The sequence below is a fragment of the Marmota monax genome, unplaced genomic scaffold (assembly GCF_021218885.2).
Source record: "Marmota monax isolate L192 unplaced genomic scaffold, Marmota_monax_Labrador192_F-V1.1 WCK01_AAM20220418_F8-fsc00002, whole genome shotgun sequence".
Taxonomy (NCBI): Eukaryota; Metazoa; Chordata; class Mammalia; order Rodentia; family Sciuridae; genus Marmota; species Marmota monax.
The window spans coordinates 28,235,028-28,262,898 of NW_026693571.1; the positions used below are offsets into that span (position 1 = coordinate 28,235,028).

At 41.0% G+C, this 27,871-nt stretch overlaps 1 long non-coding RNA gene and 1 pseudogene across 3 annotated transcripts; one reads left to right on the forward strand and one right to left on the reverse strand.

The window, feature by feature from the left end:
* The first annotated feature begins 1,505 nt into the window (after positions 1-1,505).
* Positions 1,506-27,871, forward strand: LOC131424710 (uncharacterized). 3 transcript variants are annotated; one of them, XR_009228159.1, is made up of 4 exons: positions 1,506-3,374; positions 5,004-5,125; positions 7,251-7,407; positions 26,930-27,871. It is a non-coding gene; the product is annotated as an uncharacterized LOC131424710 (long non-coding RNA). The 3 variants fall into 3 exon arrangements; XR_009228158.1 differs by lacking the exon at positions 26,930-27,871 and adding an exon at positions 15,102-18,338; XR_009228157.1 differs by lacking the exon at positions 26,930-27,871 and having other exon boundaries at positions 1,507-3,374; positions 7,251-9,002.
* Positions 24,609-25,723, reverse strand: LOC124102736 (farnesyl pyrophosphate synthase-like; annotated as a pseudogene).

Consider the following 27,871-nt stretch of genomic DNA (forward strand, 5'->3'; position numbering starts at 1 on the left):
CACTGAGAATTGAGCATGGTGACATGCCTCTAATCCCAGCTGCTAGGGAGGCTGAGGCAGGAGGGTCACAAGTTCAAGGTCAGCCTGGACAACATAGTAAGACCCTGTACTAAAATAAAATAAAAAAAAAAGGTTGCAGATGTTTTTCAGTGGTAGTGCTTGCCTACCATGTGAGAGACCCTGGGTTTAACCCACAGTACTGTAAAAACAGACAAACTTAGTTACAGACAGTCATTTACTAGCTAAGGAGTTTAAGAAAGTACTTTCTAACCCTTGTGAATTTTCCTTTTATGTAAAGTTGAAATATTAATGAAAATTTGTTAGCTCTTTGTTTGATATACAGTATAGTTTCTTTAAATATTATCTATTGTAATTGTCATTTTAGAAATTCATATGGCATTTAAAAATTTTATGCACTGAATACTTTTTCATAATGTAGATCATAGAACTTTTTATTTTAATTAAAGATCACTTCAGAGAGAAATGATATCTAAAAATCATAGTTTCTATAGTATCTCTGCTGAGATACCTGAGGCAGTCCAATGTAGGCTAGGCGTGGGAGAGGGAATCTCGCTAGGGATAGAGTGGCAGATGAAGCTCATGTGCCTCATAGGGCAAGTGGACAGGCCTGCCTACAAAAAGAGAGCAGACAGAAGAGGTGCCAAGCTGCACAGTGTTCAGGGAAAATGTTTCTTCTCGAGTAAGGCAAAGGAAGGGCACACTGTAGCTTGTGAATAAATGGTAGTGGAATGAATGGACAGATGCTAAGACCATGCATTTGTAATCTGATTGTCTAAGCCATGGAGAATGAATTAAGAAGGAAATCCTGGGCTGGGGTATAGTGCAGTGGTAGAGCTCTTGTGGAGCCAGCCTGTGAGAGGTCCTTGGTTGGATCCATGGTGCTGAAAAAAGAAAGTTAAAAAAAAAATAGAAAAAGAAGGAAATCTCTCATTCTATATTTTTGGAGAGGATCTTCTGTTGTGGAGAAATTGTATGAGGAAATAGTCACAATTCAATTAAAGGGCACATGTTGTGACCGGTGCAATCCATTTATTCACTAAATAAATGCATTTTATTGAGCACTTACATTGTGCTGGCACTCATGATATGCTCAATTGCAAATTAAGAATCTAGATAACTTTGCCTTTTGATCCTAAAATTTATGTCATTGTGTTCATGATGTATTTGGCAGCTTAAGATAATATGAATGTCTTTGGAGTTTGCCTCACTGGATAGGGCTTATGAGTTAGGATCACTAAGACATCATTATCTATAACTAGGCAGGGTGGGCTGTGGTATTGTTACCCCTGTTGACCAGTGAGGAGTCCTTGCTTCCCCAATGTTGAAGTATAACACCAGAGAAGCACGCCGAGGCAAGGTTAGAGTGGAAAATAGAAGTTTATTAAAGGACAGCAGAAAAGACTTCTCCTGGAGGAAGAAGGGGACTCAAGAAGTGGAATCCGTGGAAGTGTGTCCCGTCCGGCAGGACACATCAACAGGACACATCAACGTGGGCAGCGAACCTAGATGGGGAGGAATGAAGGGACAAGAGACACGAAAGGTGACAGCAAGACAGGTGTCTGATCAAGCTGCAAACTTTTATTGTTCACACAGGGGTATTTATATGCTGGGGATGGGGAAGCTCTCTAATCAACAATTGCTGGATGTGGGTGGTAAAACTGCCAGATGTCTGATGATCCTGATAACCGCAGGATGTTCCAGGGAGATAGGTAGCTGCAGGATGCCTCCCAGGCAGGATGTCTCCCAGGGGGCTGTCAGGCTAATCTTTGAAGGAGAATTTCCTTCTAGTCCCTGACAAGTGCGGTTGTTTCCCCTTTTTATAGTTCTTTCAGTGATGGAATGTAGGTGGGAAGGCCGAAGGGTGGGGCACAGGTGGGGCAAAGAAGTAATCTTCATTAACACTTCTTTGGGATGGGCCCTGGGCCTTGGGGACATTAACATTCCAAGAGTTGTTCTGCTTTTCCCGGACTTCATTCTCAACATGGCCTCCATTTTGGATCTTACTTGATATTAGACCCGATTTACCTAACTACACTGACTACCTAACTTTAAATCTGGCTTCAGTATAATACTCCTTGGGTTCAAAATCTGGCACTGCTGCTAACTGGCCACATAATATTAATTTCTTTATCTTTCTCTCTAAATATTATCTCAGTGTCTTTAACAATAAAATGGAGGTTATGATAACATTTGCCCTAATTTTCTCTAATTAAGTGAAATAATACCTAAGACATGCCTTGCATAGGGGCTTGGCAATAACAAATACCAACAGCTAATTAATGTTAGCTGTTATTCTTCTTCTTATTTTATCTGTGTAATATCATAAAAAAGCCAGTTAAAAGGGAGCAAACTAGACTCAGTCCTGAGAAGAAGAAATCAAAGGTACCAGAAGTACAATCTGTCTGACATCCCCTGGTCAAGGCAGGACTTCAGCGACTCAGCTTTCCTAGGAGGAGTTTTCAAGGGGACATTATGGTTTTGCATGATTAGGTTAGGCCTTCCCAAGGAACATGGTGTGGAACCATAAGTCTACTGGGATGGCCAACACCTAGAGAAGGGGATAACCATCAACATCCTGGAATAGCTTAGTAGGGGGTGATTGTCAGGCAGGCTTCTTGGAGGAACACCCTTCCTTATTAACTGGCAAATGCTGCTGTCTGGCCGAGGGGAGAGGCAGCAGCCTGCCATATGCTAGAGAGTTCCCATTGCCTTTGTTTTACTGGGAATTAAACCCAGGGCCTTGTACATGATTGGCAAGGACTCTGCTACAGAGCCACAGCCACGGCTTTGGATTTTTTATCTTGAGACAAGGTCTCACTATGTTTCCCAGGCTGGCCTTGAACTTGAAATCCTCTTTCCTCACTTTCCCTAGTTGCTAGGGTTTCTGGCATGTGCTATGTGCCCAGGCCTTTTCCCTTTAAACTCCTCTCAGTATACAATGATTCATTTTCTTTCAGTTAATGTTGAGTACCTATTCTGTGCCAAGAAAGAAGCTACAAGATGAAGACAGGAGCTAAAGGGGAAAAAAACAAGATCCCATCTGTCCTGCCCTGCCATCAGGGACAGATCAATGTCCTGTGAGAAAGAGACATTAATCATATGACCACCTAAATAAATGTAAAAATACAACTGTGATTGTTGGGAGTCACCCCGGCTCCAAAGATGGTGCCTACAGCGCTTCTCTTCTGGTACTAACTTCCCCATGCCCGGAGACAGTGGCTGGAAGAGCCGCCCAATGGTGAGCCCTGCTGACCCGCATGATCCTTACCCACCAATCAGAAAGCGCCCCGTGGACTGCTCTGTTGAACCACCCCTGGCTTTATAAATGTGCAAAGCTGTTCCTCAATAAACAGGTATTTTGACAACCACGAGCCTTGTCCGGTTGTTCTTTCAGTGATAAGTGTTATTAAGGAAAGGTATGTGATGCTGTGAAAGAGTGTAACAGAAGTACTTGTACAGTTGAAGAGACCATGGAGGGCTTCCTGGAGGAAGAGTGGCTAGTTGATGATGGAAGGAATCAGTGCTAAGCTAAAGGACAGCGCTGGAAAGAGAATGAAGCATAACCCCTTAAGAAATGGCAGAATCATGCAGGAAGCAAAGACATTGGAACAAGAGCTTAATATTGTTAAGCACCTACCAACTAAGTTCTAAGCACTTTACATTGATCCTCATGACTGGAAGATACTATTATTATCCTCCTTTTACAGATGGAGAAAATGAGGCATACATAAGTAACTTATCCAAAATTATACATCCAGTAAGCAGTAGAAATGAAATAAAGATTAGTTGGAGCTTAGTTTAGATTTTGTGGGGCAAGGTACTAGGGATTGAACACAGGGGCACTCAACCACTGAGTCACATCTCTAGCCCTATTTTGTATTTTATTTAGAGACTGGGTCTCACTAAGTTGCTTAGTACTTCACCATTGCTGAACTTGTGATCCTCCTGTCTCAGCCTCCTGAGCTGCTGTGATTACAGGCGTGCGCCACCGTCCCTGGTTTAGTTTAGATTTTTAGGCCGGGTTCAAAGACTTTTAGGATAAGAGAAGTAAATAGGAAGTCACTGAAGGAAAATGCAAGAGGAGTATATATGGATTTGCATTTCAAAAACAGTGGCTCCAACAGAGTACAGCAGAACTGGTAGAAAGGTTGGGAAGGGTGGATCCTAAGACACCAGTTAAGAGGTGCTATGGTTTGGATGAGGGTCCACCAAAGGCTCATGACTTAAAGTTGTGGTCCCCGGGTGGTACAATGGGGAGATGATGGGACTTCTGAAGGAAGGGGTGTTGTGGGAGGTCCTTAGGCCTCTGGGTTGTACCTCTGAAAGGGCTTTTGTTCCTTTCCTTTAATTCCCTGGCTCCTGATGCAAGACCTTTGCTTACCACACACTCCCTGCTATTGCCAATTGGTGCCTTCAGTGGGGTAACCCAGTCTTAGACTGGCACTTCAGAACCATGAGCCAAAATAAACCTTTTCTCTTTGTAAATTAATTATTTCAAAGCTGACTAATACAGAGTTGACTGCTGTTGTCTGGGAAAGAGGTGAGAGTGGGTGGGAATGGAGGGTTGGTGCTGGTGTTGGACAGAATGGCTGTTAGAGAAATTTTGGAGATAAAGTGGGTGAGGGAATGAGAGGCAGGCTGTGTCCAGGATGATCCTTAGGCTTCTGGTTTGTGTCACTGCATGAATGGTGGTGTCATTCCTTTATACATAAAACCTAGAAAAAGGAACAAACCTGTGTGTGAGAAGGAAGGTCATTTGCCACGGGTGAATGTCAAGAAGACAGTTGTATTTTTGAGTCTGCAGCTCAGATAGGTAAAGAGAGAAATCGGAGAGTCATCTGTGGTAAGTGGAGACCTGGGGATAGAAGAGCTTGCTTAAGGAAAAGTGTGGAGCCAGGAGAGAAGATTGCCCAATAGCTGGGAGGAAGCCCAAGATTCCCCTGACCTTGATTCAGCCCTTCTCTTTTTCATTGTTTTTCAAGGGTACTAATCACACCCTCTGTAAGAGCAAAGCAAGTTCAAGTGAAATCAGAAGAAAAAGCATATGAAGGAAATAATATAATGGATTGAGTTCACCCTTGGACACCTTGTCTTCTTTCTTCAGGTACTATATAATTTATCCAGCAATTCTATTTCCCTTTAATTAAGTTAATGTCTCCTTAATACTAAAAAAAACCATTTTTCCCTATGAAATCATAACTTAAACTAAGCACACTCAGAAAATGACTTACCAGATAAGGCTTTTAAAGGTTTGGAAGAGCACACACCTATCATTCCTGTGATTGAGGATACTGAGGCAGGAGGATCACAAGTGGCTAGGCAACCTAGAAAATTTAGTGACACCTTTCCTCAAGATAAAATATAAAAAGGGTTGGAGTGGTAAAACACCCCTAGGTTCAATTCCTACTACCAAAAAAGAAAAAAAAATGCTTGGAAGACTTACTTTAGCTTCTAAATTAGATCATCTCACAGATATGAAATAACTCAAACACTCAGAGAGGTGGATTATTGTTTTTGAAGCTATGATTCTCAGAGTTATGGTTTCACAACCTGCTAGACATTGCACATTGACTAAGGAAAAATACATATCTAACATCTGTTCATACTATTACTAAAGAAGTTCTGGCATAGATATTTGTTTAACATGAGAATTTTTAAAAAATATATATTTATTTTTTAAATTGTAGTTGGACACAATACCTTTATTTTATTTATTTTTATATGGTGCTGAGGATCAAACCCAGTGCTTCATGCATGCTAGGCAAGCTCTCTGCCACTAAGCTATAGCCCCAGCCCTAACATGAGAATTTTTATGAGACAAAAATCTAAACTTTATTTGCTTTCGTTGTATTGCCAAAAGCTTGATCCTTGTCCCAGATGGCAACCCATTAACGAGGACACAATTTTGAGAAAAAAGAAAAAGAAAATTTATTGCTTTGTTAGCAAAGGAGAAACACAGAGGACTCCTGTCCCAAAGGCTGTGATTCTGCTCATCCATAGGAACAGGGGGCTTTTATAGAGGCGATTGAGAGAAAATGAGATTAGAGGAGAAATCAGGAAGGAGAAGATCAGGGAGGAAATCAGGAAGGAGAAGGTTAGGGAAAAGAAGATTGGGAAAAAGAAAAAAAAATGTGTAAATTTCAAAACCACAAGGATTTTGAAATAGTCAAAGCATCAAGTGAACCACTGTTACACTTAAGCAAAATAAAACTCTTAGTTCATAGATCACTGGGGATTTCCTTTTTTTGTACCAGGAATTGAACCCACAGGCACTTAACCATATCACCAGCTCCCTTTTGTATTTTATTTAGAGTCAGGGTTTTGCTAAATTGCTCAAGGCCTTGCTAACTTGCCAACTGGCTTTAGACTCGCCATTCTCCTACCTCAGCCTCCTGAGCCACTGGGATTATAAAGCGTGCGCCACTGCACCCAGCCTGAACATTTAAAGTTTATTTCTGGTAAAGTTTCTTTCCAGTTCTGAAAGGGAGTTGTGAAATAACTGAGCAACACAGAGATGAAAGCTAAAAAGGTAAGCAGTGTGAGCCATGGTCAATATTTTCTGGACCATAATTATCAACAAAGCAAATGGTAACTGCTCCAATTTTGTGACAGTCTGAGTTATACTTATTAAAAGTGTATCTGGAGTGAGTGAGACACATCTCAGCAGGAAATGGGAAAAAGATGGCACACTCAAATTAGGGTAATCAAACGGGTCAATGAAAAGGACTATTTACAAATGTGGAAAGGATATGGGAAGCCACAGGAGTGGTGCCGGATCCTGGGCTGCTGTTATCTGGAAGCATGAAGGGATAAGGTGAGAGATGGTTAAAAAGACCCAGAAAGAGAAACTCAAGAGAGTTCTGTGGAGAGGGCTTCCTTGATAGGAGCAATGACTACTGATGGAGGGACATTGTTATGGCGAGATTACAATAAATCACCAAGTTGATCTTAAAGCAGGAGATGCAACCATCTTTATTCACCAGCTGGAGTTCTGGATTCACCAGGTGGAGAGCCAAGGGGCAGGCTTCGACCCCCTCTAAGGGTTGGAGTACAACCTTCATAGTCCAAAACCACGTTAATCATAAGTGGCTGTTGCTGTGATTCAAAACCATAAATAAACATCATGAGATCTAAAATCATCACCAGAAGGGGAAGTGGGTCAAAATGACCCTAGTTGAGTACAAGTTAAAGAATGGTTACTAACATCTAGACAATCATTCCTCTGACAGGTCCAAGAAAAATGGGACCCAAAGAAAAACAATTTTACATTGTATAAGAATTGCCATTTTGTGTTGCCAAACATGCTGTGCTAAGCAACTGTTGGTGGATGCAGAGGCAGGGTGTTCCCACGGAAGGAGCATTTCTCACATGACATGGAGTCTCAAGGTAAAATGGAGTCTGTTTGGTTATTGTCCTTATAGCCTGTCCCATAACAACATGGCCATCTTTAGTGACCCAGCAGGGAGGTGCTTAACAGAATAAATATCCCTGCTTCTTGCTGCTTCCTCCTTGCTGGGGGGCACCAGCCAATTGCTGACCATAGGGGTCAGCCTCCTGAGTTAGAGAGAAGGAGAACTAGAGAGAGAAAATTGAGGACAACAAGCACCCAGAGGAAGGTGGGCAAGTCAATGACTAAAATCTGTGGATAGAAGCTGCTAAAGCGGGGATGGGGTGATGACGCTGGTTTCTTAGGAAGCCTGAGATGCTGACTCAAGAAGTTATACAATAGTTTTGTGTTCACAGTGAATACAGCAAATGCAATTCTAAAACAAATGGAAATGATCATTCTAAGTTTCTAAGAATCTGGTTATTTTAAGGTTTCTTTTAGACTGGGATAATAAAAATGATTCTATGCTTATTTATTTATTTATTTTTGGTATTGGGGATTTAACCCAGTGATGCTTTACCACTGAGTCACATCACCTTGAACTTGCCATCCACCTGTCTCAGCCTCCCACATTGCTGGGATTACAGGAATCCTCCACCATCTCAGCTTGATCCAATATTTACGGAATAGAAAGTCAAATAAGTTAATGCCTTGGCAGAGGTACTAGAGACCTATTTTTTTTCCACCCCCATGTTTTGTTTTCTTTGTTTTTAGTAAAACGAACACTGGAAAACTCATGGTTAAGCTGCAAAAATCCCAATACACAAAAATATTTATCATAATAAAGGGCAAATGTTGGAAGAAACCATTTCTTAACAGTAGGGAAATAGTAAGGAAGATGGCAGTATATTTCTTTAGGGCAATCTTTGTAGGATAATACAATTATGAATTCAAGGAATTAGGGGTTAGGAGTGTTTCTTGATTATATAACATTTTTCTAGCAGGCAAAGGGCTCGGGGTTCAATTCCCAGCACCACAAAAAGAGACAAACAAGCAAACAACCCAAGAAATTATGAAACAGCATAAAATGCATACAACATAAGGTGGAAAATCAGGATTCAAAATTTCATATGTACTCCATTCCTAATTTTTAAAAAGGCGTATGAAAAAGGCAAATGAAATGATCAGAAATTAAAATAGGCCGGGTGTGGTGGAACAATCCTGCAATCCCAGTGGCTCAGGAGGCTGAGACAGGAGTTCAAAGCCAGACTCAGCAACTCAGTGAGACCCTGTCTCTAAATAAAATACAAAATAGGGCTAGTGATGTGTCTCAGTGGTTGAGTGTCCCTGAGTTCAATCCCCAGTATCCCTCTCCCCCGCAAAAAAGAAATTAAAAGAGTTTTATTAAGTGATAAAACAATGAAAGATGTGTTAGCTTTTTATCTCTGTGGACAAAATACCTGACAAGAATAGCATAAAGGAGGAAAAGTTTATTTTGGGTTCACAGTGTCAGAGATTCCATCCATGGTCAGGGACTCACTCCATTTTTCTAGGGATAGGCAATGGTGGAACTTCATGGCAGAACATGATGGCAGAAAAAAGCTGTTCACCCCATGATTGCCAGGAAAGAGAGAGAGAGAGAGAGAGAGAGAGAGAGAGAAGAGAGAAGAGAAGAGAAGAGAGGAGAGGAGAGAGAGAGAAGAAGAGGAGGAAGGAGGAGGAGGAGGAGGAGGAGGAGGAGGAGGAGGAGGAGGAGGAGAAGATAGGGAGACAAGATATAATCCCCAAGGTCATGTAGCCAGTGACCTACTTCCTCCAGCCACCCCCAATCTGCCCACAGTTACCACCCAGTAGTACATTCAAATTATTAATCCATGAAATGGAGTAATCCACTGTTGAGGTTATAGATCTCATCATTACCTAAAAGCCCCACCTCTGAATCTTGCTGCATTGGATTTCATGCTTTCAAAATATGAGTTTTTCAGGAGGCATTTCTAGATCTAAATCATAATAGAATATCATTTTCTTTCTTTCTTCTTTTTCTTCTTCTTCTTTTTTTTTTTTCAATACTGAAGATTGAATCTAGGGTTTTGCATATTCATGGCAAGCATCCTACCACTAAGCGGCAACCTCAGCCCTTTTTAAAAATGAGTTTAGGGCTGGGGTTGTGGCTCAGTGGTAGAGTGCTTGCCTAGCATGCGTGAGGCACTGGGTTTCATTTCCCAGCACCACATTTAAAAAAATAAATAAATAAACAAATAAAAGTATTGTGTCCATCTACAACTAAAAATATATATTTTTTAAATTAATTAATTTATATTTTAAATTTTGAGACAGGGTCTCACTAGGTTGCCCCAGCCTACCTCTAATTTGTGATCATCCTGATCCAACCTCCTGAGTAGCTGGGATTATAGGTGTGTACTGGCAGATTATTGTTTAATTTTCCAAGTATTCTATAATGTAAGATCATATTTTATTTAATTATTTTAATATATTAAGTATTTAAATGTGTTTGTTTGTTTAATTAATCTGCATTTATGTATTTTAATTTTTTTGCAGTGCTTGGGATCACTGAGCTATATTCCCATCCCTATATTTAATTTTTATTTTAGGTACTAGGGGTTGAAGCCAGAGGTGCTTAACCACTGAGCCAAATCTGCAGCCTTTTTAATTTTTTTTAAATTTTGAGAAACAGGGTTTCACTAAATTACTTAGGGCCTCACTAAGTTGCTCAGGCTGGCTTTGAACTTGTAATCCTCCTGCCTTGGCCTCCAGAGCTGCTGGGATTACAGGTATGTGCCACTGTTCTGGGTTTAGATTTAGTTTTTAATTACAATAAAAATGTACCTTTTGGAGAACTGAACTTTTTCTGAATCTTGATATGGATGGAAGTTTGCCTGGATGTACACATAATAAAAATTCATCAAAGTACATATGTATGCTTAATGTAATCATGAATGTTTATATATGTTGTAACAACGAAAGAGTTTTTAAAATTGTAATCCAAAAAAAACATCATCTAAAGTATATTGAAAGCCAGGTGCAATGGCTCACTCCTAAAATTTTAGTTATTTATGAGGTTGAAGTAAGAGGATTTTGAGTTGGAGGCCAACCTGAGCAATTTAGTGAGACCCTCACCTCTAAATAGGTAAATAAAAACAAAGTATACTGAATAAATGAAGTTGCTTATAATTCTTTCTGTACTTACATCCTGCATTTTATCAATACAACACAGTATAATATTCCTGATTTTTAAGCCAGGTGTGGTGGTGTATGCCTGTAACCTGGCAACTCAGGAGGCTGGGGGAGGAGAATCACAAGTTCAAGGCCAGCCTCAATAATTGTTTCTGAAATACAATCCTGAGATTCAGATGTGCCAGCTGTTCTGTGCGTCTTTAAAATGCTAGGTCTTGGGACTAGGTAGAATGGTAGAGTGCTTGCTTAGCTATCTATCTGTGAGGGCTTGGGTTCAATCCCCAGCATTACAAAAATAAAAGAAAAGAAGGTGGCAGAGTGCCGCAGTCTGGCTGGGCACAAAATCACGAGCCACTCAAGCAGGAACAAACTTTATTTTTTTGAAACTGCTGCCAATGTCCGGTACACACCCGGGAAGATTTCTGATCCACCCACTCGGCCTCCTCCCGGAACCGCCAGAGAGAGTTTCTCCCCCGGAACTCCCTCCTACTGTACTTCCCCAACCAATGGGAACTCTCCAGGAGTCCCGTAGCAGGCCGAGGTGAACAGAAGGAGTCCAATATCCATATGAATGTAAATCTTAACATAATCATATCATCTCAATGGCTAGCTGGCGTCACCTTTCAACCAAAAATGCCATGCATCATATACTTGGCTCTTAGCATCAGAGAGGGAAGGAAGGAAGCTAGGTCTCAAGAATCTTCTCAATGGAAGCTTTTTGTTTTAAATCCCAGGCTTTTGAGGTCCATTTTAAGGTTTTAGTCACTATTCTGTAAGGGTCCTACAAAACGTCGGAGAAAGAGACCACCAAGTGACCACTCATGCAATTGGCAGAAGGGGATTTATTGAACCAGCATGCTGGGGCTCCATGCCCACTCAAGAAGGGAAAGCAGCCCAGAGCCCCGAGCAGGGGCTGAGCACTGCTTAAGTATACTTTTTGGGGAGGGCGGAGGGCTTTGTATACATCAGAACAAATCATCATGAGGCGCGGGAAAATTGAACAACAACTCCTAAACATGATTAGTTCATTCATTGGTGGGAACAGGTCAGGCTGGAGTGATAGGTCATTTCTAAACGGGGTACACATTCAAACTGATTGGTTCAGGCCCTGCAAGGCCTACGTGCAACCACACAGACCCCTTCAGTTATTAAACAACCAGACAATCAGGGGAAATGTTTACTGGGAAGTTCTAAGCATTGTCTTAACAGCTACAGAAATTTCAGATTTTGCAGGTAGCATAGAAACCTAACAATACCTCCTTTACATTTTAACTCAGACCTTGCAGCTTAGAAACTTTTACAACACCCGGTCTTTTACCCTTTAACTTTTACGCTTTAACTTCAATTTCTTTTACCCTTACAATTCTAGCTAGTCATTATTGGTGAAAGTACCTATGATACCTCAGATTCTGGGTAGCAATCTTTTCCAAAGGCCACTCAACTGGAGATACTTCCTGATGAATAAGTAAGTATGTCTTAATTAAACAAAAGGTGAATCTCTGGAATCGATTTCATGTACAGCTTAGCTCTCTACGACCTGGAACAGTACCCATTTGGAGATGTCATGTATAGGTGTCAAATGAGAAGTATTGTATAATTTTCCCACTGTATCAAAGGCTTGGTATCCAGTGTGGGTGTAAGATTTTATCACTATTTTTGTGGAGAAGGCCTCTAGGTCAACCAGTAGAGTGTGAGACTATCATGACTGATTTCCTGCAGCCTTTTAAGAGAAGGCAGGGGAAAAGAGAACAGTTCTCCCTAATGTAGGTCATCATCATCATCATCAGTGACATTGCATGTAGGTGACCTTGCTCAAGGACCAGGGCGGATCCGGGTTTAGAGCGTTCCTGGTTTAAGACAATCCGGGTTTAGGGTGGTTCCAGGTTTAAGGTTATTGCTGCTGGGAATAGGGCGTATCCTGCTGCCTGAGTTCCCCTTGAGTTCTCATGGGATCAGACAGTATTTTTTGGGAGACAGAATCCCAGCGGGGGTGGATTTGGGCAGAGAACGTGGATTTCCCCAGAACGTGATTGTAGAGTGCTGGTGTGAGTTCGGGAATAAAGAGTTGCTGTTTGAATCTACAAGCTGTGTGGTGGCTCGTGATTTTGTGCCCAGCCAGACTGCGGCACCACTTAACCTGGAATTGAGGGAAGTATGGAAGGCAGGAATTCTCCCAGGAAAGATGTCAACTAGACTGTCCTTATCTAGGTTAGTCTATCACTCATTTCACACACACACATCTGTATATAGGCTATTCCAACAGATTTCAATTATACTGCTGCACAAGTTGGTGGTGAAATAGAGAAATCCGAACAGGCCAGAGCCATAATTAGGAAACCACATTTAGCAGTGGCATACAGCTAGGGAAAGCTGGAGATGCTAAGTTGTTCACTCATAATGCCAGGTGGTAAAGGACAACAGGAAAGATGTGCGTCAGGCCAAGCATGGTGGTGCACACCTGTCATCCCTGCTACTCGTGAGGCTGAATCAGGAAGATGGCAAGCTGCAGGCCAGCACTGGCAATAGCAAGAACCTGTCTCACAATAAAAAATAAAAAGGGCTGAGAATGTTGCTCAGTGGTAAAGTGCTCCTGGGTTCCATCCTCAGAACTGTTGAAAACAAAACTAAACTTAAATGTCAGGATTCCTGTTGTAAATGAAAGAAAGTCAATTCAATTTGGTTTAAATTAGAAAGAGGATAGATTGCCTCAATATATGAATGTTCAAGAAATAAACTTCAGGTAAAGCTTGATCCAGGCACTCAAATGATGTCAGTAGGACACTGTGTTTCTCACATCTGTCTCGGCTCTACTATCTTCTGTGCTGGTTTCACTCTCAGGCATCTATGTGGTGGCTTCAAACTATATGACTCCAGTATAGCAACACCAACAGAAAGATCTTACTCCAGTGCCCTCTGTTTCAGCTTGGATTGTGTGTATACCTCCAAGCCAATCACTGTGGCCAGGAGAATCTGTTGTTCTTCTAGGGATGTCCTGAATAGCATTTTTGCTTCTTGAGCCAGGGAGTAGATTTTTCTCCATATGAATGACATAGTAGTATACTAGGACGAAGTAGTTCCCCCAAGGAAATAATAATTTAAAAAAATAAATAAATGTAAAAATTAAATACAAAGTAAAAACAACTGAGTAGAAATAAATGCTGATTCTGCTAAAACATAAAATCAAATGAAAACAGTTATTCAATACACAGAGATTAAAAGAAAACATAGCCAGGCATGGTGGCGCACACCTGTAATCCCAGCTACTCATGAGCTGAGGCAGGAGGATCTCAAGTTTGAGTGCAGCCTGGACAATTTAGTGAGACTCTCTCAAAATAAAATAAAATAAAAGGGTTGGAGATATGGTTCAGCGGTAGAGTGCCCCTGGCTTCAATACTCAATAGAAAAAAAAATCATTATAATGGTAGGGGCTAGAGGCTAGAAATGCAGCTCAGTGGTAGAGTGCATGCTTAGCATGTATAAGGTCCTGGGTTCCATTCCCCCCCCCCCCAACACACACACACACAGATAAAATAAGAAAAAAAAAAGGAAAAGAAAAAAAGGTTTCAATGGCAAAAAATTAATATATATTTTACCGCAATATTTTTTAAAAAGAAAGTGAAGACCAATATGTGGATGGATTCTATCTATATTGTAAAAACCTGCTTTGTGTCTGGAAGATCTGGTAGCTGGGATCTTCACAACTTTGACAGTTGCCATTTAAGACATGGCAAGTGGTCCAGGTCTTCATCAGCAGGAATGACATGCGCATCTTTATCACGACTTTGGACAGTTGTCAGAAAGGGTGTGGGGGTTTCCTTGTTCTGCCAGCTGTTAACCTTCTTTCTTGAAAAAAATCACAGGAGGTTCAGGGGTCTCCAGCAGGGCAGCCAGGGCAGGAAAAGAGAGAGCGAAAGCCTCTGGGAGAAGCTGTGTTGCTAGTAGAACAGTTTTAATATTGTCAGAACTGTGACTCTATCAAGGTGAACTTGCTGAATGCCAACCACATTCATGGATTTGTGAGTGTGAGTGTGTGTGTGGCACTGGGATTGAACCCTGTGCATGCTTGGCAGCCCTCCACCACTGAGCTGCTCTCCCAGCTCCTCCTGGGTGATTTGTGCACTGTGCTCCATACAGCACTGACTTAACTGTGGGAAGAACCAGAAAGAAAACAAAATCTGCCTTTTCCCAGTTTATCTTACAGAAATGTACCTCCTACGCAGAGTTGCATTGCTCCCTCCTCTATAACCTTCCTATCTGCCAACCACTCCCATACACCCACCTCCAGGCACCCAGTTCCCAGGAGAATACCCTGATTTCTTTCAACATCCCCAGCTGAATGTGTTTCAGGTTCTTTCCTATATTTCCAAACCATTCCTATAGTATCTCTTACACCAACACATCCTTGTCCAACGTTGCACTGAAGAAATGGACCTGACAAATTAAGATGGGGATTTGAACTTAAGGAAGTAAGATGGAAGCACCTTTTAATTTTATTTTAATTAAATTAAATTTTTTTCTTTTCTTTTTTCTTTTTGGTGGTACTGGGAACCGGACCCAGGAGCACTCTACCATGGAGCTACATCCCCACCCTTTTTATTTTATTTTAAAAATTTGGGACAGGGTCTCACTAAAGTGCCGTGGTTGACCTCCAGGTTGTGATCCTCCTGTCTCAGCCTCCTGAGTAGCTGGTATTATATACGTGTGCTGCCATGCCCAGCTGAAGCATCTTTTGTCTGAGTGGCAAACAAATTCCTGTAATTTCAAGCAGAATGATTGATGAGTAGAAAAATGGAGTCCTGTCCAATATCACTCATCTCTGAAATCATAGCACGAGGACTTCTACCCACAGGTGACATTTGATGGAGCCACCCCTTAAACACCTTTGCCTGAAAGACACAGGGTGGGTAGGTAAAATAACCTTCACCAAGAATTCCAGACTCCATTGATTGTAACTTCTCTTCCAATGGATCAGTATGTATTCTGTCTCTATTTTTATTTAATTTTTTAAAAAATATTTAAAATATTTCTTTTTGAGATGGGGTCTCTCTATGTTGTGTAGTATGGTCTCACACTCCTGCACCCAGGATATCTTCCTGCCTCAGCCTCCCAGGTAGCTGGAATTAAGTGCATGATACCATGCTTGGCTTTTTAGAATTCTTTGAGAAAACTCTATCCTGAAGAAAATGTATATTTTTGACTGTATGTATATTTTTATTGCCACACTTTTTTATTTTTAAAACAATGAGAATATGTTATTTTTATAGTTGCTTAAACAAAAATTTTCTGTTTTTAAAATAATTTTGAGGTGTACTGGGATTGAACCTAGGGGTGTTCTACCACTGAGCCACATCCCCAGCCCTTTTTATTTTGAGACAGGGTCTCACTAAGTTGCTTAAGGCCTCACAATTTGCTGAGGCTGGACTTGAATTAACAATTCTCCTGCCTCAGCCTCCTGTGTTGCTGGGATTATGGGTATGTACCACCACGCCTAGGAAACAAAGACTTTTTTCAAAAAGCAGCAGGTTATGCAACACGTGGGAGAAATAGCTGTGTTTGAAATGGGACAGCAATAATTACAATTATAAAATAAAGAAAATTCAATAATAAAAAAGGAGGAAAATCTGGTAGGGAATACATCAAAAATGTTCATAGTACTTATATACGATAGATGAAAATTTAAGCTTCTGTGTTTTATGTTACTTGCATTCTTCTCATAATGAAAAAAATATGCACTTACATTTACATACATGTGGTCATAAGTTTTTTGTAGATATATGTTTTCCTAAATGGGTCTTTAAACTTGAGAAAATGACGTTTCAGAATATTATCAAATGCTATTTTCAGAACAAATTCTATCAAAAAATAAAAAGACTCAAGACGTTGGCCAATGATTCATGATTAATTTTTTTCAAAGTTACTTAGAAAAAATACTTAGCTGTTTACAAGGCTGCTTTCCAAAATACTAGAATTAATAACCATGGAGATGCTGTCTGAAAATTCCTGTGAAGTTTCTGAAACAAAACAATTGGCAAGAGAAGAATTTCAAACCTCCTCTTTCTTTCTCTCCCTGTGGTTTCTCCTCTTAACTTGTAGAGCCAAATCAAACAAACGTCTCAGTCCTTCATACTCCCAGACTTCTGTTCTTCCCCTGAAATCAAAGCAGGGCTTGATTCTCTCCAGAAAAAGCAATCTGATCTAGAAGGAACTTCACTTCTAAGAGGACAGTAAGCCAGGAGGATCACATTCTTTTAGCTACAAGTGGAACAGAGACTGACAGGCGAGGCAGGCAGCCTCAATGAGAGTAGCACAATAGCAGCAACCCTGGGGAGCTCCTATTAGCAACCAGGGTGAGTGTAACCAAGGAAAACCCTGAATAAACCAGCTAGCTTCATTTGCTTTTAGTTGACTTTAAAAATCATTAATTTTGGAGGTCACACAGCTGAGAAATTTAGTATATGTCTCCCAGAAACTTTGCTGCTGATGATCGAAGCCAGCTAATGGGTTAAAATGGTTCTCCAACAAAAGTTGCCTTTTGTTCTTCTCCATTGTTCTGTATCTTAAACTGCAAGGTTAACCATTCCCCGGAAATGAAACTAAGAAACCATCAGTCATAAAACTTACTAATCAGTAACTTCTCTCTAGATTTCCAGAATGTTATCTGATGGCTTTGAGGTATCACTAAAATGTGCATCACCTAACACAAAGTTTGCAATTTGCAATCCTCTTCTTTAACTTAAAGCCGTAGAAGATGGGCACAAACCTATAATGCCAGTGATTCAGGAGGCCGAAGCAGGAGGATCACAAGTTTAAGGCCAGCCTCAGCAATGTAGCAAACCCTCATCAACTTAGTGAGACCCTGCCTCAAAATAAAAAATAAAAAGGACTAGGGGGTGCACCTCAGTGGTAAAGCACCTGTGGGCTCAATCCCCAGTACTAAAAATTTATAAGTAAAAACAGAAGTATAGATAATGTTTGATTTACAGAGAAATAATGTTTATTAAAAAATGACAGGGACTGGCCTAGGAGATGAAGGTCAATAATCATTGCAAGGATATTCTGGCAAAAAAGAAAAAAATATATATTCCTTGAGTGATAGAGATGTTTATCAAGCCTGGATGTATGACTCATCATGTGGTCTTCTTCACCACTGCCCTCTTCCTCCTATTTCCCCTGATATAAAAGCACTTTCACGTATTTGAGTTCTCAAGATGGTCTTTGTTTTGAAGACAATAGCCCTTGCCCCATCTTCTAAAGGTGACAGTCCATTAAATAAACCTGCTTTCCTTGCTACCAACTCTTGTGTCCCAAGGATTGGCTTTAGAGAGTAAGCAGAAGGACCTGGGTCTAAGTGACAAGGGGATTTGTATGAAAGTTTCTCATGTGACATGTGATGCGCTACAATCCTCAGCCCTACCCTAGAACAGCATTCCACCCCAGTCCCAAGCCCTAGGAACAAAACAGTATAGTAGTCCCCCTTACCTGGAGTATTGCTTTCCACAGTTTCAGTTATTCAAAGCTGCACACGAGTTAACTATTCTTTTTCAATGGTTCAAAAATATTAAATGGAAAATTCCAGAAATAAACAATTAATATGTTTAAAATCATGTGCCATTCTTAGTAGTGTGATGAAAGCTGCACCATCCTGCTTCATCCCACCCAGCACATGAATTATCTTTGTCTAGAGTTTCCACTTTGTATACTCTTCCTATCCCTTAAGTCACTCAGTAGCCACCTACGTTATCAGATACACTCTGCCAGTATCATAGTGATTCTGGTCTCAATGCATAAGAGTAGTGATGGCAAATTTTAATCATGTTATTATAATTATTTTGTTTTATTTTTAGTTGTTCATCTTACTGTGATTAATTTATAAAATAAATTTTTGTGTTAGGCATATATATGTAGGAAAAAAAGTAGCATCCAAAGAGTTGGTACTATCCACTGTTGTAGGCACCCACTGGAGGTTTTGGCAGATATCCCCCACAGATAAAAGGGCACAACTGTATTAACACAGACTATTAAAAACCCGACTGCACTACTTAAAGACTGAATGGTCTTGGGCAAGCAAATTTAGCCCTCAGTTTACAGAACTGATCTTCTCATCTGTAAAACGGGGATATAATCTTGCTTACCTTATAGGGTCATGGTGAGGCTTCCCTGAATTAATCTTGAGTTAATCCACTTCTCTAATTGAAACAATGCTTGATTGGTTTTGGAAGAGCTATGCAGCTATGCATGAGTTAGCTATTATTTTCCTGGGCCTTCAGAATCCAATCGATGCTGCCTTGAATGTAAGCCAATGCTGGCTCAAAAGTCTCCTTGTAATACCAGCTACTCAAAAGGCTGAAGCATAAGGATCACAAGTTCAAGGCCAGCCTGGGCAAGTTAGTGAGATCCTGCATGAAAATAAAAAGGATTGAGGATGTAGCTCAGAAGCAGAGCTTTTGTCTAGCATGCGTGAGGCCCTGGGTTTGATCTCAGTATAGAAAGAAAGAAAGAGGGAGAGAGAGAAGGCAAGTGTAAACTTTTATGCCCTATTGGTTGTCACCATTATCTATCCAATCACTCCTTTCATCCCAAATTTAAGAAGTCACCAAGTTCTGTGGGTTCACCCCCTAAATCTCTCTTTTCTCCAATGCCTTAGTTAATTCTCCATTAACTCCTGCTTAGATCTCTACAATAACTACAAACTTGTTCTTGCTTTCCTCAGAATCTTTTAAACTTGATGTCCTTCAAAGTTGCTCTCTAAAGTTCAGACCACATGGATTCCTTCCAAGTTTACCTCCATCGGGTCAATATTTACTATTTGTGTCCAACTCAACCTCTCATACTCAAGTCCTGCTATCTCCCTTCCACCTGCATCATCACTGCCAATACGTGCGGGCACTGGCTTGACTGTAGGCCTTTCCATGTGTCCTCTCCTTTCTTGGGATTGGTCTCCCTATAATTCCTTAATGAGTTGCTGTTTAGCCTTTAGGACACTAATAAAAATGTTTCTCTTCTGTGAAATCTTTCTCAACAATTTCAAAGTCATTTCCTCCTTTCTGTTTCCATTTCTTTTCTTTCCTTTTTAAAATATATATATATATATATATTTTAAAATATATATTATATATATATATATATATATATAAAATATATGTATATTTTGATCCTGGGGATTGATTTGATCCTGGGCACTCTACCCCTGAGCTACAATCCCAGTCCTTTTTATTTATTTTATTTTGAGACAAGAGTCTCACTAAATTGCTGAGGCTGGTCTTGAACTTGTGATCCTCCAGAATTGCTGGGATTACAGGTGTGCGCCACTGAGCCCAGCTGTTTCCCTTTCTTGTACATCACCCTGTCTTTGCACATTTCAGGTTGTGCTGGAATTATGTATTTATGGGTCTATTTTTCTCAAAAGGCTCTGATCTATCCAACGACGGGGACTGCTCTGATTGCTTTGCTCAGAGCCAAGCCCATGTATGTGTCTGACACATCAAAGATATTTAGTAAATATGTGCCCATTTAATGAGAAAATGAATGGGACAGTATAATGCCTCAGGTGACATGACTTTGGTAGGTGAGTAATAGAGTGAAAGAGAGGCAAATATAGACAGGTTTCTTCACCACAGCCAGGTGACACTGAAGAAATTCTGAACCATGTCAAATGAGCAACAATAATACCCATCTGTGTATGTGAGAATTGAAATTAATTAATAACCATTGCTGTGCCCTGAATGGCTGTTTATTCAAGTTCCTTGACTGGGCTACGAGCAGATTGAGAAAAGACAAATGGACACAAAAGGGAGAAAAAGCCAGGGCCCGGTGGTTCAGTCAACCTCTGATGGAGGAATACTGACCATGAGCTCGGCAAGTTTATTATATAGATTTTAACATCAAACGGATTTATTGTGAGAAAGTTATTTTAAAGCAAACAGAACCCAGGTCAAAGGTATGACCAGCCCACTTATTGTTATCAGCTTGCACCCATAATTCTCTACCCCTAAGCAGCCGGTGTTTAAACCTTATGTCATGAACTGATAAATTCTCTGTTGGCGCAGAACTCCCCTTTGAACAATGCATCACCATAGCAATCTGGCAATTTTCAAGTGGCACTTTTGCACCGAGAAATTCCCAAGAGAGGTTTCCCTTCTATCTCTGGGCAATTCAAGACCCATAATTCATCCCCTGACAACTATGAAGGGTTTGGAAAAATGTTTGGCACCTGGGCATCATAGTGTATACCTATAATTCCAGCAATCCCAGCTATTTAGGAGACTGAGGCAGGAGCATTTTAAATCCAAGGTCAGCCTGAGCAACTTAGACCCTGTCTCAAAATAAAAAAGAGGTCTTAGGATGTAGCTCACTGGTAGGGTGCACGTGGCTTCAATTTCCAGTACAACAACAACAGAGCGTCTGGCATATAGTAAGCCTGCTACACATACTGTTTTTTTGTTGTTGTTGTTGATGTTCACAGAGAGAAGACTACTGTGAACTCCATGTGAAACAGGGACTTGGTTTTGAGTATTTTCTGACATCTGCTGCAGAGTTTCATATTGAATAGGCCTTTGATAAACATCTGTTGAATTACCATGATAATTAATGAAAAAGAAAACAAAAGCAAGGGGAATGGGGAAGAAAAAGCTCTACAAAGGCAAATCAGGATGCAACAGGTCCAAAGCACAAAGAGATTGCTAGCTGGGCATGGCTGCACATGCCTGTGGTTCCCGTACTTGGGAGGCTGAGCCTGGGGGGCATCTCTTGAGCTCAGGAGTTTGAGACCAACCTCTGGACAGCATAGTGAGACACTATCTCAAAAACAAAACAAAAACAAAAACAAAAACAAAAAACCAAGAATGGGAAGTTATACTCCGTGTATGTATAATATGTCAAAATACAGTCTACTTGCCAAATTACCTGTTGATGGGTACAGGGAGCAAATACAAGTTCATTCAATTTCATTCATCATTTTAATATTTATTGCTAAAAGATAAGAATTATTTAACATAACAACTCTATTACCACAGGCTTCAAAGAAATTCAACATAATCTAAATTTAACCCTTGTTACATATTACTAAGCTGCCCTCTTAGAAGGGTGCGATGATTTATCCTCCCAGCCCATTCGCAGTGATGCCAGCCCTGTTATTATGAATCCTTTTCAGGAAAAATAGTTTAGAGGGTCAGGCAAAAGGGAATGAAGGGAAGTGGGGATGGGAATACGAAGGACAATAGAAGGAATTGGATGTAACTTTTCTGTGTTCACACGACCAGTGAAACTCCACGTCATGTACAACCACAAGGATGGGAAGTGATACTCCGTGTATGTATGATATGTCAAAATACACTCTGTTGTCATGGATATCTAAAAAGAACAAATAAGAAATCATCAAACCTTTCCATATGTGCCATTCTGTGTCTCAAAAGTGTCCTGTTGTTTCAGTGCTTATTTGATTGACTATTAATGAGGTTGAGCAACTTCTCATTTTATATTGGCTTTTAATATTTCTTTTATAAATTGCTGGTTAATATTCTCTGTGGACTGTTTTGTGTATCACTCTTATTTTTATATGAATTTTTAAGTTTAAAAAGTAAGGATCTAGCTGGGCATGGTGGCTCACACCTATAATCCCAGCAACTCAGGAGGTTGAGGCAGGAGGATTGCAAGTTCAAAGCCAGCCTCAGCAAATTAGTGAGGCAACATAGTGAGACCCTGTCTTAAAATAAAAATATAAAAATGGCTCTGTGGTAAAGCATACCTGGGTTCAATCCCCACTACCAAAAAAAAAAAAAGTAAGGATTTTTAAAAGTTGGCATGTGGAGCACACCTATAGTCCTGGTTATTCTGGAAGTTTGGAAGTTGAGGCAGGAAGATCACTTGAGCCCATGAGTTCAAGACCAGCCTGGGAAACATAGTGAAACCTCATCACAACCAAACAAAAACCAAAATACCCCTGCCCCTGCCAAAATAAGGATTTTAACACAAATTGCCTCATCTATAGTGCCTACAATAGAACAAATTTTAAAAATGAACTTTATTTTCAAATGAGCTTTTAACTACTTGTAGTAAATTTATACCATGGTACACTATGCAGTCATTCAAAGTATTTGTCTGGGCCTGGTGGCACAGGCCTGTGATCCTAGCAATTTAGGAGGCTGAGACAGGAAGATCACAAGTTTGCTTAACTACTTAGCAAGACTCTATCTCCAAAAAAAAAAAAAAAAAAAGAGCTGATGATGTAGGTTAGTGGGAGAGTCCCCCTGGGTCCAATCTCTAGTACTCAAACAAACAAACAAACAAATAACACTAGGCAGGAAGGTGAGTGAGAGAGGAGTACCAGAAGCTATTGGCAGAATGATGCAAAGAGTGTGGTGAACAAAGGGTGCACTTGCTTTAAGGAGGCCAGGTTGTGGGGCACAGATGGGCATACCAAGGACCACTGTGGGCTCCGTGGCTCACACTCAACCTCAGGTTAGCACAAAACCAACCATTTTCAACTTCAGAGAATCAAGTTTCAAATCCTGTTTTGGAGAAACCACCCTAGCTTTTGACTCTTAAAAGAGTGAGGAAGCTTCAGGCCGTATCAGGATGTGGTCATATCTTTCCATATCTGTTATCTTATTGACAGAGTTGTTTTGACTTGTCTGACTATAGATCATGTGATATACTTGTTTATCCAAGGCACCAATTTCTCTTTAGTCCTACTGCTGGAAGCTTTTCCATCTTGTCTTCCTATATACATTCTGATCTTTTATAATTTCTAGGAAGGGGAAAACCTAGGCTTAGGACTAAATGCTACTTTTATGTGAGTGGGTTATCTTTTTATTTAAATGCATTATTACAAACTGTATGGATTTATGTGCATGCATTTTAATTTGTGGAGACGGTGTTACATATATTCTTCTAGTTTTTACATTTTCCCACTCAGGGCTTGTTATAGGGACAGACAGGCAAGGCATTGAAGATAGCAGGAAACAGTTTTATTTGGCTGCATCCAGGTTCAGAGGGCACAGCTTTTGCTGTAATCAGTCAATCCCTCTGAACCCCGAGTTCAGGTAGTTTCAGAGTTTTATACCCAGCATGTAAGGGGAGGGGCTCAGAAGTTCACAGTCTGCAGAAGTTTACAGAAAAGCAGCTTTTTCTCTCACTGTTTTGGGCAAGTTAACTCTTCAAGGACAACACCTGAGAAGGGGAGAGCTTCTTCTCCCCCTCTTTCCTCCCCTTGCCAGCTGTTACCATGGAGCTTAATTGGTATCTTCTCTTCTCTTAGGAATGTAGACATCTCTGTGAAGCCCATCTCAAGGCCAGAGGCCTTGTTTGCACATTTCTACAAACTATTATACTGGATACGTTTGTGAAAAACTAGTAAGGGGGTGTCCAGCACCTGGAGTCCTGATATCTTCCTGGCCAGTGGCCAAGTAAAACAGGGTGACAGGAAAATAGGAAGTTTATCTACATTGAACTCTTTTGCAGAGACTCTTTAATGGACAGTCCCAAAATCAGCCATGGTGAAGATTTCTGGAGAAGCGCAGTTAAGACTTTTCTGATGAGAAAGGGGGTGCCACTACAGGCGATGCATTTAAGAGTTATCCATGCTGCTTTGCCTACATCTAATCTGATGTTACTCACTAAGGCATTAGACTTCGATGTGTGCACCCACCACATTTAGCTGTCCACTCGCCAGTATGGAGCACTCAAGTAGCCTCTAGCTCCTTGCTTCCCTGAGCAGGCAATAACTTTGCACACATTCCCAGATAGAGCCATAGGAAAAGGTTGTTTTTTTTTTTTCCCCCAATATATACCAGGAGCAGAATTACAGGGTTATAGAACATATGTTTTCTCCATTAGAATAAATCCTGTCAGATCACTGTCCAGCTGTTTCAGTTTAGGTGCCCATCAGATGTAGAGGACAGTGTGTTCCTCTTTTCCCACATCCCTTTCCACTTTTGGCATCATTCAGATTTCTGACTTTTTGTTAGCCTGAAAAGTGTAACATGGTATCTTTATGAATGTTTTCATTTTCATTTATCTTATTATTATTATTTTTTTTAAGATTATACAATAACTTATTGAGAGCCCTCCCTCCCTGCCCTGGCAGTCTCTAGGTCACTTTTTCCGCTTGTAGATCTTGTTGGCCAGCCCCAGGAAGATGGTGGGAGGTAGGGGCGCAGCATACTGCTTGATGAGACTCATAAGGTGGCTGTAATGTCTTCTTTATATTTGGAGAACACAGCTGGTAGATTCATCTCCTCGTACAGTGCCCTCACCTGGGCCACCTTCTTGGTGTCCTTCTGCCCATAATTATCCTGCAAGATCTGGCGCTGTTCTGGAGTGGCCCGTTGCAGACACTGAACCACCAGCCAGCTGCACTTGTTGTCCTGGATGTCAGTGCCAACTTTTCCCGTCACACTGGGGTCGCCAAAGAGGTCAAGGTCATCATCCTGAATCTGGAAGAACTCTCCCATCTGCATCAGGATCTTCTGGGCATTAGCATGTTCCTTCTCCCCATCAATGCCTGCCATGTACATGGCAGCAGCGATAGGCAGGTAGAAGGAGTAGAAAGCTGTCTTGTACTTGACAATGGATTTGTAACTCTTTTCAGTGTATCTGCCAAGATACACTGGCTGTGATGAGGTCCAGGGTCTGCCCAGTCTCCCTCTGATAGAAACTCTGCAGGAATAGCTCAATCAAGTTCAAATAGTAGGACTGATCCCGGCAGTAGAACTTCAGCAGGCGGTAGATATATGCTTCCAGAAGCAGAGTGTCATTGATGGCATCCAAACCTATGCCTGGCTTCTGATACCAGCAGAGCTGTCCCCGGCGGGTAAGGGATGATCCATGATGTCATCTGACACCAGGAAGAAAGCTTGCAGCAGTTCCACACACCAGCCCACTGTCAGGGCCCTCTGGAGACTATCAGCATCCTGTTTCTTGGATCCACCAGCTCCCGGAATGCTATCAGCACCGTCATACCCCGGTTGTACTTGCCTCTAATGGCATTATATTCCAGGACCTCCTTGAGTCAAGCAATAGCATCTCCTGTCTCTGGGTGCCCCATCTCATCTTCAGTCAGCACCTTGACTGTCTGGGAGAAGTGCTGGATGAAATCTTGCTTTTCCTGAGCATAACCATCTGATTTCTGGTCTCCATTCATTCTGAGAGAGGACCAAAGTGCTCTGCTCTGGGACGCTGGGTCTTGTTTCATTTGTCTTATTATTAATGACTCATATTTTTAGTAAATGACTCTGCCTTAGTAAAGCAGATGCACCTAGAACAGTCAGGTTGATCCCGTTGTTGCAGGTTCTTGTTCTCCTTGATCTGCTCCCTGGGTTATACCCATATATTACATATATGTCTCTATATAAACTTTTAACATCTTATTAATGTATTATTCATGTACCATAGGATCCACCCAATTAAAGTAGAAAATTTGATGGTTTTTAATGTATTCACAGAGTCCTACAACTATCACCACAATCAGTTTCAGGACATTTTTATCACCCTCCTCCCCCACAAAAAATAATTCTGTAGCTACTTCACAAACACTTTCTCAATAACTGTGTGGGAGAAAAGAAAAATAACTATTGGGAAGAAAATCTGAAGTAACACAGAAATATACCCATCTTTGGCTAATGCTATCTGAAATTTCCTCTTGAAATGAAACAGGGCAGTATTAAGCAGCTTTTTGTAACTGTGATGAAAATGCCTGAGAAAATCATCTTAGAGGAGGAAGGATTCATTTTTGGCTCACAGTTTTAGCGATTTCAATCTCTGGTTAGCTTGCTCCATAGTTTTGGGCCTGAGAAGAAGCAGAATATCAGGTGGAAAGGCATGGAGGAGGAAAGTTGCATCACTTGGCAGTTGGGAAACAGAGAGGAGGGCAGGGGGAGGAAGGGCGGGGGTGGTGTGGGAAGAGGAGGCCAGGGACAAGATTTGTGCTTTCTAGAGGGACAAGATTTGTGCTTTCTAGAGCACACCCCAGTGACCGACCTCCTCTAACTAGGTTCTACTTCCCAAAGCTTCCACCACCTTCCACTAATGTCAAATTTTTAATCTATCATTAATCTGCTGATGATAAATCTTGATCCAATCACTCCCAGAAAGCCCCACCTCTGAGCATTGTTGCACTGGGGACCAAGCCTTTAATTCATGAAACTTTGGGGGACATTTCAGATCCAAACCATAATAGGGACAGAAGATAGAAGAAGTAGGGGGTAAATGAGAAAGAAATAGGGAAGTGAAAGGAAAGACTCTAAAAACAAACCAAGGAGAGCAGTGAAGAAAACCTGGAGGGGAGATGCCTCCAGGGAGAGATTTTTTTTTTTTTTTTTTTTTTAAAGCACTACTGTGGGAGAATCAGGTGAGCTCTTCCAATTTTTTTCTTTTGTTTGTTTGAGACAGGCTCTCACTATGTTACCCAGACTCCTGAGCTCAAGTGATTCTCCTGCCTCAGCCTCCTGAGTGCTTGGGACTGCAGGTGTGCCACTGTGTTCAACTCCAGGTGAGTTCTTTCTGCACTATATGTAAGGCTTCAGTGGACGTGAGGTTTCTTAGCAGCCCCAGTGATCTGTGCCACACCATGTTGGAAGTAAGGAACAATAAACACTGGAAGGAATCAAAGGTCCAATTTCCCCCTAAACTGCTAAAAAGGAATGTAACACAAACCATGCCATGAACTGAGAATAGAAGTGTCTTAATTTTAAGTTCTATTTTCTTCTATGCTTTCATGACACACAGGTGGGCCTGGTAATGTCCCTTGGAATTTTCTCACAGTGGCCAGCTTTGCACAGTGTTAGCTTCATGTAATTTCCCCCAGCACAGTTCTCAATACAGCAAAGGTTTCTCATGGAAACTGAGGATTCTCCATTCATTCATTCGTTCGTTCGTTCATTCACTCATTCACTTAACAAATGTTTATTGAGTACTTGGGTTCTGCTCTAGGCATGGGGACATTATAATTTATAAAAGAGAGATCTACTTCCTAACAGTCCAGGGAAATACCATCACAAATAAGTAAATGAATGATGAACATCTGAGATGCCAAGTGTCCTGAGGCTGGGATGGGCAAGGGGAGAGATGGTGAGAGTTATTCCAGGCAGGCAATCAGGGAAGACCACACTAGTACACTGATGGGTGTTTAGAGACAGAACTGAAGTGTGAGGCGGGTCTCTGGCTGTTTTGTTGTTGTTGTTGTTGTTGTTATGGTTGTTTGCAGTACTAAGGATTGAACCCAGTGATTGACTCATGCTAGGCAAGTGCTCTGCCACTGAGCTACATCCCCAGACCTCTAGTTGTCTTTTGTACAAGACAAGGCATCCAGAACAGAGTTCTCCTGAAAAGAGG